Genomic DNA, 11,670 nt, shown 5'->3' on the forward strand with positions numbered 1-11,670 from the left:
AAGTTGAAAGAATGATCCAGAACCGACTAGAATCCAAGCACTTACCTTGTGTAAGAGTCAAGCATTCCAGTTAGAAGACAACTCATGTTAGCAGAAGAGAGAGTCCAGAAACAAGCCAACTCCAAACAGGTAAATAAGCTGAAAAAAACAATGTAGTCCAGAAGGAAAAGTGCAAGGTGATGGTAGGCCAAGAGGAATTCCAAACTCAGCAAGTTACCAGCTGCACTTGGCTCGGCTTTCCTGGGAATGTCTAATGAAAAGTCCAGATCCACCAAGTTATCTCTTCAGAGGTGAGAGATGGGCTCCCAGGGCACTCCTATACTGGATATGTCAACAAAGTGCCTGCCACACCCAACTTCCTCTTCGAGGTGAAACTGCCCCACCCACAGCCCCCTGCTCTGAGAAGCAGAGCTAGGTGGTTCTTTACAGAGGGATGGCTCCTGATTGGACCAGGGATTGCCCCCTGACATTAGGGCTGCCTCTCCAAAAACCAGGGCTTGAACGGAAACAGTGAGTTTGGTCAATCAGATTCTCTCCTTCTGGGATTTGATTTGGGAAATGTGGCTATAAAGAAGAAGTTAGCCATGGAAAACAAAGCTGAAAGTTTGCCACGGAGGGCTATAGCAAACCAAAGCTGTAATAAGAAAGCAGAATTTATGAAAAAGCAGCAATCATGAAGTAGAGAAAACACATGAAGAGTGAACAGAATTTGCTAGTTGGAATAGGACAGAAGGAAGCAAACCTGCAGAGAGGAGCTGAAAAACAGGGCCTGGGGAAATGGTGTACCACTGTCCTGAAGATCCTGCCATCCAGCTCTACTGAAAACCATTTTCCTGCCACCCTGACTTACTAAGGCTCCTGTATTAGTCTGTTTGCTATTGCTTATAATACCTGAATACCTGAAACTGGGTAATTTATAAAGAAATGAAATTATTTCTTACTGTTTTGGAGGCTGGGAATTCCACAGTCCAGGGGGCACATTTGGTGAGGGTCTTTTCTGGGTGGGAACTCTCCACAGGGTCCCATGGTGATGCAGGCAATCACGTGGAGAGAATGGCAAGAGCTCTTTAACATGCTCACTTGCTGTCCTAATAAAGCCACAAGTGCCACTCTCATGAGAACCCACTCAACCCTTAACCCATTACTCCACAAATGGATTAACCCATTCATTAGAGTGTAGTCATCATGATCCAATTACCACTTAGAGTCCTCAACTTTCAACACTGCCGTAGTCTAATTTCCTACCCTCTTAACACTGTTAAAAAGGGGATCATGCTTCAGTGAGTTTGGGGGGACATTCAATTCACAGTAGCTCTTGTGCTCTTCGTCAGGCCAACCTCAGCTTGCTGGGTTACTATGCTAGTATTTGCTGTGTACCTGCTGTCCGGCAGGCATGGTTCTAGGTGGGACCCATCAGCGATTGAAACAGGAAGGCACTATACCAAACCCCTCATTACTTGAGGTAGGGTCTCTGTCAAAGGGCCAAATTAAAAGAATTCTTCTGTTCCTCACTTTTCCATGATCCGGTGAGTTAGCCATGGTGTCATTATGAGTCTACTCTCCTCCCTCTTGGGAACACTTGTATCTTCATTTTTTATCTTCCCTCATAGCTGGGGTGGGTAGCTGGAGAATTAGGAGAAGAGAAAGAACGGACGGATGGACATGAAAGAAGTCAGCTGATGTATGACAATGGCAGCAGAATGACTGAATGCCCAGGCTTTAAATTAACTGGGGTTTGAAATTTGATTCTATCACTTATTATGTGACCTTTGGCAAGTCAGTTTTCTCAGCTGTGAATTGGAGATAAAATAGCATTCTCTTCATTGCATTGTTGTGAGAATCAAGTGAGAAAGTATATGTGAAGTATTTAGCATACTGCCTAGCCCATAGTAAGTACTCAATAAGTATTAGTTGTTGCTGATGTTATTATCCATAAACCTCTAGCGTCCACATTAGTTGGGTAGAATGAATGTGCTAGAGGGAGAATTAGACAGCATCCTACGTGCAAACCTTCTCTCTGAAGGCTCTCACCAGCCATAACTTGGTATGCTCATCAAAGTCTTCTAGCTGGTGCGTAGCTTTCCAGGTACTGTCTATCAGCAGGAGTATCAATAGCACTGAGAACAAGGGATGCAAGAAAATGGTAAGGATGGAAACTTGTTGCACAGAAAGCAGTTCTAGAAGGAGAGAAACATAAATTATGAAAGCAAAGTGTGTGGCAGTGATATTAGCCAGAGCAGTCAGTTGAGTGTGGAAGGTAAAGAACGCAGATGTTCCTTAAGCACTGCTCTTCACCTTTCTAGGAGTGGTGGGCAGGTGGATATAGACCTGATAGGCCCACACTGGGGCACAGCCGAGGGCTCTGGTTGGAAAGCAGTGCTTTGAGAGACTGTGGAAATAGAAACTCTCTTTTATCCTTCAGGATATAAGTGGCAGGAATGGATGTAGAAGCATTGCAAGCAGGGAGGCATGCCATCTTCATGGAGCTGTCACCTCCCAAACAGAGTCATGACTGGGTGAGAAGGGCTGACTAGATATGGAAGTCTGATAGGTGGGGTCCTGGAGGTGTGTGTGGATCAGAAGGAGTCACTGCTGCTCTTCAGGAATCTCAGGTCATCTTTGCTTTGGGTCCACATGTTTTTGTTGTAGTGTACCAGAGCACATCAGGTCAGAGAAGACCTCAGAATGTGTTTTGGTGGCAGAACAGGTAGGTGGCTGGGCTGATGCTGCATGTGGGCTTTCCTGGAGGGGATGTGCACAACCCTATTCCTATAAAGGCCGTCCTGACATTTTACACTGATCCAAGTTGCCTCCAGGAAGCCCTGGATCTAGATTAAGAGTATGTATAAGTGTCTGTAACACAGCATTTCAGCAGAATGATTGTGAAATACTCAAGCCAGAATGTCATGTGTGACTCTCCTGTTCCTTGTGCTTGGGCTTCCAAGACAGAACATCTGCTGTGAGATTCTGGTTGCTGGGTATGCAGCTGATGGAGCACCTGAGGCACAGGAGAGCCACCTTGCACAGAAGGAGCTGAGCTTCTAGGCTATGGTAGGCTGAAGTTGCTATCATGCATTAGACCCTCTAGGGCTTGAAGACATCCTTGACAAGATCCTCTCATTTCCAAACAGGGACAATGGAAGGCAGGATATGACTCCTCCTGGGTGAGGATGGCCACCTCCACAATGTTGGCAGCACCAGTGTAAGGCCGAACCAAGCTGGGATCTGGCTACCTAGAATTGGCATATAGGTTAAGAAGACAGACTGTGGAGCTGGAATGCCCACATTCAAATCTCAGCTTTTATTTCTTAGCAAATTTTTTCCCTGTGTAACCTTAGAGGAGTATTTTATCTCTCTGGGTTTCAGTGTCCTCATCTGTAAAACAGCAATAATGATAGTACATACCTCATAGGGTTATTATGAGTATTAAATTAGTTAATACAGGAGAGTCCTCAGAACAGTGCCTGGCACATAGTCAGTGCCTGCTCCTTCTGTACTGGAGCAAAGGTGAAGGGAATCTTGAGTTGCCTGATCATAGTGTCAAGCTCAGCACATCAGTCAAACTTCCTTCTCTATTTTAGGAGGTCATTACTAGGACAGTTTCACAGAAAAGAACAAAGTGCTATTAAGCATCTCTTAGAATATCTAGGTGTCCTCAAGTGACTAGGGTGTTCGTCACTCCAGAACAGAGACCTGGCTACACCAAACTTAGTCCAGAAATGCCACACATTTCTGGAGATTTTTTGGAGGTGCTGATATTTCAGGTAACTCAGGACTTCCGCGACTGGATTATTGTATGAAGCATAGTTGTCAGGGTGTGTGTGGAGGTATTCAAGGGTGTATTAAGACATTGTCCAAGAAGAGCAAAAGCCATCCTCTAGAAAGTCACGCAGGATATCGATCATTTGGTGCTGCCATAGGTCAAGGAGTATCCTGGTCTCTGTAAACTATACAGACACTTCTAGAAAGCCATCTTCCACTCTTTGTCTTCCAAACGCAGCTGATGGAAGACAAAGTTATAGGCATTCAGAAGATCTAATTTCATGGACCCCCTGGGCTAGCCCAGGAACATGAGGGAACCAGGTAGCGTTAGGACCACAGTAGTCCTAGCAGAGGCCTAGTTGTCTGCTTTTCATCTTCACAAAGTGTCCCAATGCATTCTTGGGAGAAGTGGAGATCCAGTGGATCTCGAGGCCTATGAATTCCTACTGAGCCTAACATTATGGCTACTGTGGTGGCTACAGGTCTGCCAGATAAAATTTAGGACATCTAGTAAAATTTGAATTTCAGATTAACAATGAATAATATTTAAATATAACTCCAATACTGTGTAGCATATACTTATGCTAAAAAAGTATTTGTTACCTGAAATTCAAATTTAACTGGGTGTCCTGTATTTTTATTTTCTAAATCTGGTAACCTTCACTGGCAGATGTGGTCATAGAAGGCTGATGGATGGATGTAGTCTCCAGCTGAACACAAAGAGCAGAGATGCTAAAGGATTCTGGTGCCCTTGCTTCAGAGGGACCCCATAATACTGGTTCATTCAGTTCAGGTGGCTAAGAGTGGGGCAGATCTGGATGCTTACCCACTCTAATGTCACAGCTGGCTACTCTACAGATATCATGGGTTCTGGCTGGTCAGTCAGGGCTGTGAGAAAGTCCCAGTGGTGCCTTAAGTGTGGACTTCCAGGCTATAGTTGGACCACTATCCAGTGTCCTATTTTCCCAGCAGACATGAGAAGTCTTATTTACATAAGTGTCCTCTTGCCTACAAATATAAACCTTCCATCGCCATAAACTGCTGGAGCTGGATTAAAAAGCATGGCAAGTATATAGGCTTACCTGAAGACAGAGAGCTTAAATCTGGCAATAGGCACTGCAGGGCTTGGCAAGGTCCAACCAGTAACCTGTAATCTCAAAGCCAGCAGCCCCTTTGTCAGTAATTTGCCACATCTTCAGAACAGATACAGCAGCCACGACCTGAGACCACAATTCCTCATTCCCCTTCTGGAGGCTGAGTTGCAAAGAATCAGCTGGAGACACAGCCTTGTGGATTGAGGGGCATCGCTCAACCTCACTCCCTCAAGGTGTGAATAGGTAATAACCGAGATTAAGAATGAGGTGTAAGGCTGAGAGAACAGTCCAGAACCTCAGACAAGTATAAGTACATGCCGACATGAGGCCAAATGAGTTTCTTTTCTTTTTAATTGCTTTTTAATTTTATTAATATTATTTTTTCACATTCTAGGATGTTGTTGCAGAGCAGTTGGGAGGGAGGGGGAGAGGGGTAAGGGGAAGGTAATGTGATGGAAGAAGGAGGAAGGAGGAGGTGCGGGATTGAGGCTTGTGGCACCCCCTCATTCCCATAGGGGAGACTGGAGGGCTTCCAGTGGTGGCTTGGTCATTGCCAGGCTTAGGGCAGATGTCGGGGGGGTGGCAAAAGCCCTCGACCCCTACCACCCCAGCTCAGGAACCCAGAGCCCTTCTTGTTGTGGCTTGGTGGTCATCGCTGGGCTGGTTGCCCATGTTGTGGGGGGCGTGGCCAAAGCCATCAGTCCCCCCACCCCCAGCTCCGGAGAGCCTAGGACATTTCCTGTGGTGGCTCAGTGGTTGCCACTGGGCTGGTTGCAGGTGTTGGGGGGTGTGGTCAAGGCCCTCGGCCTCTGACCACCCCAGCTTGGGAGAGCCTGGGTCACTTCCTGCGGTGGCTTGGTGGACATTGCTGGTCTGGTTGCATGTGTCGGGGGTGTGTGGCCAAGGCCTTTGTCCCCCACTTTGGGACTGGTTGTGGACATTGGGGGACACTGGTGAGGCCTCCAGCCTTCTGGCTTGGTAGCACAGGGGTCTTCTAGTCCTTCTAGGTGTTATGGGTGTTCTCTGGTGAAAAGAGACCTTTACTAGTTAATATTAAACTTTGTCTCTGGTTGCAGGTACTTTGTTTTATCTTTCAGTTCTGTGTTGGATTATTTGCTGTTCCCACCACTTAAACTCTGCACTGGAGCTAATTTGTTGTCCTTTGCTTACTTCTAAAATGGGAGAACTTCCTATGGGGACAAGCACTTGAGCTCTGTGGTTGAGCTAAATTGCTGCTTTGCTGCTGATTCCCCAGGGAAGGCTTTGTGTGCAGCTCAGACTTTAATTGTTGACTTTATTGGTAATTCTGGGTCTAGTGAAATCCAGGGCACCTGGGTTGTAAAAAAACTCTGGTCAGGGCCTGAGTCTTTTCATCGAACTGCACCCCATGCAGTTCTATATTCCTGACCAGTCTTCTCTGAGTGGTCCTATCCTGATTGGGGGGCAGATCAGCTGTCCTTGCTATGCTCCAGTGTTCTCCTGGTGGGCCCATCTCCCCCACTGCCCATGCTGCAAACACTTCCCATGGGACAGGCAATGTGCCAGTCCCTTGCAATGACTTGCTGGCCTCTGAGTGGCTCCTTTTTTCCAGTTGCTGTGGCTTCTTACTCCTGTGTGAGTCCATGGGAACCCTATTAGTGGTCTTGCTGGCCTGGAGCCACCAAGGCCCTCTTCTCCCCTGCTGCCTGCAGGCAACTTCATCCAAAGGGTACAGCTGCAGCTTTTGCCAGCTCCTGCTCTGTGTGCTCAGCAGCTCCAGCCTGGAAACAGCCAGGGCTCAAAATGGTGGGAGTGATTTTTTCTTTCTCTCATCATGGCTTCTCCCACCTTCATGTACTCCATAGGTCTTTCCTCCTCTTCCCCTGAGCTCTAGCAGCCCCAGCTTGGCTGTTGTTGTATTTTTATAGTTGTAAATTTGTTGATTTGTGGGAGAGAGTGATGCTGGGAACCATCTATTCTGCCATCTTGACTGGAAGTCCCCCAAATGAGTTTTGTACAGAGTCCAAACATCAGGTCACCAAGATCTATAAACAAAGACCTACTCAAACAGGTTAAAAAGTCAAGATAGTCTCAGGAGACAGAGTTTAGGGAGTAAACCAGTAACAAGTTGGTGTTTCCAAATTAATCAAGTGACTAGCCACTGGTGGGTCATTTTTATTCCTGGGTTCTGGATGGGGAATATGGCTGGTTACAGATGCTTCTCTGAGGTTAGAGATGCTGTTAGGGACCAGACCTACCTGTCAACACCAATAGACATTTCTCAGCTCTGCTCTTTGAGTGCTCTGCTGCCCCTGACTCTGCTAGACACTCTCTTTTTGTTGTCTCTCTCTCTACACACTTGGCTTCTGAGAATTCGTACTCTTCTGGTCTCCTCCCACCTGCTCCTTCTCTTCTTCTTCAAGGGCTCTTCTTCTTCCTGTCCCACAAATATTCATGTTCCTCAGGGGCTGCCTTTGTCCCACTGCTCTTCTCTTTTCTTTCTATCCATGGTGCCTGGATGTTTTCATTTGTTATCATGGTTCCAACTAAGAACATAATTGGTTAAAATGTGGATTGTGGAGATAAAACACTTGGGTCCTTTTTGCAGCTTCCTATGAGACCTAGGCCAAATTTTGTTTCATCTTTTTAAACTTATCTAGGCTTCATTTCCTCATCTACCTAATGAGGATAAATAACACTAAATAGCATATAGAGTTATTTTGATAATTAAATTAGAAAAGGTATGCAAATTGCTTAGCAGAGTGCCTGACATATAGTAAGTTCTCAGTAAATGCAACCTTAATAGCTAGTACTATTTAAATGCTGTTGAATTTCTGATCTTTGTTTCCAGTTCAGTACTCTCTCAGGAACCACACTCATAGATCCAGCCACACTATATAGATCTGTATATTTCTACATGGATGTCCCAAAGATACCTCATGATCACTGGGTCAAAAATAAAACTTGTCTTTTCTCCTTTTAAACCTCTCTTTCCTTCCCTGTTCTCTACCTTATTGTTGACACTATTAATCACCAGTCACCTAAGCTGGAATCTTAGAAGTTATCCTTGACTCCGTCTTTTCCTTGACATTGCCACCCACCTCTGCTCCTTCAAAAATGTCATTAGAACCTGACAATTTTACCTTTTCAACTCTTTGACTTCATATTCTTCCCCCATTTCTTGACAAAAACCTCTTGAAAAGGCCAGGTCCCCAGCTCTGAGGAAGCTCATGATTTTGGTGGCAAAGAAAGACTCCTGTGGCAGATTATATTATTGTTTAATTATTGTTTAGAATATTTGCTGCCCCTTCCTGTGCAAGGAATTTGACATCTGGCTTGGCCATTGACTTGTATTGGACAATAGAATGTGAGCATATGTAACATGTACCGATTCTGAACAGAAACTATAGAACCATCATGTGGTTCTACCATTCTCTTTTCCCTTGCTATGACACTACTATGTCCCAAATAGGGCCTGCTCTTTCAGTATAGATCATGAATGCACAAGGCATGAAACAGGGCAGTGGCCTGTTGTACCCATAACATGAACAAAAAATAAATCTATTTTGTTGTTAGGATATGGGGATTTTTTGTTACTGCATCACAACCTATCTAAAACTGACTGATATGGCTCCTTTCAGGATTACTCACAGAGTCTTTGAAGCTAATGCACAATGATGTGGAAATCAGTGAGTCATGATGAAATGAGGCACAGTGTTCTCCAAAAAAAGAAGAAAGCTCAATGTACTGTCAAGCATCACAGATGCTTCATACATGCCTACGTACAAGATTGTTCTTCTGGTCATAGTTCTGTTTGGCAAAGTAAATTTTTCATATTTACTTCACCCATAGATTCAGAGTTATAAGCTGAAGGGAAATGATATTGCTGTGAGTTTATTTATGACATACTTCAATATACTGCAAGAAATATCAGCAATTTGGGGATGGTAACATAATTTGACAGAAAAACAGCTTCAATTTTCTAACTCTACCACAAGCTCCAAACCAGCCTGACCATTTCTAGGGCACACAGTTCCTTTGCAATAGGTAATAACAAATGATTGCTTACCTTGAACCGTGTTAATATATCAATAGATGTTAAACAGGGCATTGCTTTGCTGTTGCATTAACAAGGTACGTCAAGACTAAAGTAGTTTTGACTCAATAATAAATACTCAATATTCAATATTAAAGCAGTTTCTAAATCTCAGCATATTGACATTTTGAACAAGATAATTCTTTGTTGAGGGATGGTCCTGCGCCTTGTAGGATATTTAGCAGGATCCCTAGCCAATTGATTAGATGCCAGTAGCACTCCCACAGTGTGACAACCAAAAATGTCTCCAGACATTGCCAAATTTCCCTGGGGTGACTTCCTGCTCTAATGGAATGAAGCTAGTGGTAGGAAATTAGAAACCATGGCATACTAAGTTGAAGATATTTTTGAGTTGACAGGTCTTTTGATTAATTAGTTCACATAGTTAGTTGCTCACTTTGCTTGTAAATCAAGCCAACTCTGCCCCAATTTTTATTAATAACAGCTATTGATTGTGTACATATTGTAGACAGTAAACATAATTTGCATGATCAATATAGCATGAAGATTAAGCACTTGGATCTGGAGTCAGACAGCCTGGGTTGAAATCCTGGCTCTGCCATTTGCTTTCTGTAACTGGTGATAAGTTTCTTTGCCTCTCTGCCATTGTTTTCTCATCTAAACAACGAAATAACGACAGCATATATGAAATAACATAAGGTTGTTGTGAAAATTCAATGAGTCCATGCACATAAGGTGCTTAGAACTGAGCCTAGGGTATGGAAAACCATCAATAGATGTTTGTTGTTATTCTTTACCCTGACAACAACCCTCCAAGTTAGGCAACATTATCCCTATTTCATGCACATGGAAGTGAATATTCAAAGAAAACAAGTCAAAAATCACACAACTGCTAAATCATTTGGCTGGCATGAAGAGGACTCACAATTCAAACTCCAAGACTGAAGTGTTTCTCACTACACCCCAGGCTTGGGTGGGAAACAGGCTAACCTTGGGAGAAAGAGCTCTCTTTTAGGGATAAAAATTGAGACTTCTCCACTTGGGTTGGTGTGCTTGCATGGAGTAGTGGAAAGGCCCACTGAACAGGAGGCAGAAAAACAGCTTTACTACTCACTAGCTGTGTGAATTTGGACAAGTCTCTCGCACATCCTGAGGCTGTTTATTCATCTGCAAAATGGACTTGAGAAACACCTGCTCTGCGATCTTCACGGGTGCTGGTCAGAGTCATGTGAGAAAATATACACAGCAGAGCACAGTAAAACTGTGAAGTGCTTAGCAAATGTAGAGTTGGAAACGTAATGCTCTCTCAGTGGATTTCGGCTGTTTAGTAGGCGTGTTTAAGACCTCTCAATTCTGTGATCATGTCTTGCTTCTCCTACAAAAACAAGTTGTCCTGGCGCTCCCAGTGGCCATACCAGCCTCAGCTGCAGCAGGCGGCTGGGGAGGCCCATGTGCATGGGTGGGAGTTGGGTTCCAGGGTGGGCAATCTGGAAGTGACCCCAATGTGGAAGCGGCAGCTGCTGCTTATCTGTAGTCAGCGGCCCAGACAGATGAGGTGTCCGTGGTGACCTTCCTGCCTCAGTGAGTGTGGGAACTCGGGGCTTCCCAGAGTGAGGGAGTGGGAACATAAACAAAATGGCCCCGGCTGAAGCTCAGCCATCTCATCCTCCCTCAGCACTGCCCTGACCTAAGAGGAAGCACCAGAGAGATCGTCCAGGTACCATTGTGCAGGGCTGCGGAGGGAAGAGAGGTTCTGGAGTGCCAGGGTCACTCTCACCTCATGGCCCAATTCTGCCTCCTCCAAGGGTGGACGTTTCCTGCCAGAAGTCCCACCACTGGCACGCTTTGCTGTCAAAGGAGAAGGATCAGAAATATATCATCCTGGTGGAAACTCTCCTTCCTCCTTCTTGGCCTCAGCAGTATTACCACTGGACTCCGTGGATTGCTCCAGTGGCTAATCACCTGTAAACAGCAGGGCTTCCCCATCTCTTTCTAGCAAAGGGCAGTGGACATAAACATGAGTAAATTTGGGAAAAATGGCTAATTCTCTGCAGTCTTTCATGTATCTGCAGAAGGCTTGACATATGGGTTCATCAGGATGAACATGTGTGTTTACTACTTTTTGCTTTGATTGGCTTCTCCATGCCTTTCTTGTGTTGTTGAGTTTTTCTTCTCAGTTCCTTTTAGTTGTCACCTCTACATTTCCTCACTGCCTGGGTCCTCCCAATAGCACCACTCAGAGTAATTACGGGGCAAAATAGTAAAGCATTTTAAATTTGTTTTCATGACTTCTCACTTTTTCTTAGTCTTCTTCCTCTCCATCTGTACATTGAAATGTATTTGACCAATGTGCCAGACATTGCTCAGGTGCTGTGAATACATCAGACAGCAAACAAGATAAAGTTGATGACTTCTCAGTGCTTACATTCTAGCTGAGAAGACAGATAGTGGACAAGCATTCCCGAAAGGAGATGCTCAGGGTGCTGTGGGTGCCTGCATCAGGGAGAGCCTCCTTGAAGAAGAGATGTTTAAGTTGAGTCTTGAAGCATGAAAGCTATTCAGGTGAAGAGCTGGGGAGAGAAGGGAAGACAGAGGAGAAGACAGGGGAAAAGGAAAACATGGTATGTTAAGGTGCTGAGGGAAGACAGAGTATTTGAGGAACCAGAAATGAGTAGTACAGCTGCTTGTGGCACATGACCTGGGCCTCACCCACTCCCTTGAGCAGTGCTTTTTTCCCTAAACACTTCTGCCAACACCATAAAACCTGTCATGTACACT

The sequence above is a fragment of the Cynocephalus volans genome, chromosome 8 (genome assembly GCF_027409185.1).
Source record: "Cynocephalus volans isolate mCynVol1 chromosome 8, mCynVol1.pri, whole genome shotgun sequence".
Classification (NCBI taxonomy): Eukaryota; Metazoa; Chordata; class Mammalia; order Dermoptera; family Cynocephalidae; genus Cynocephalus; species Cynocephalus volans.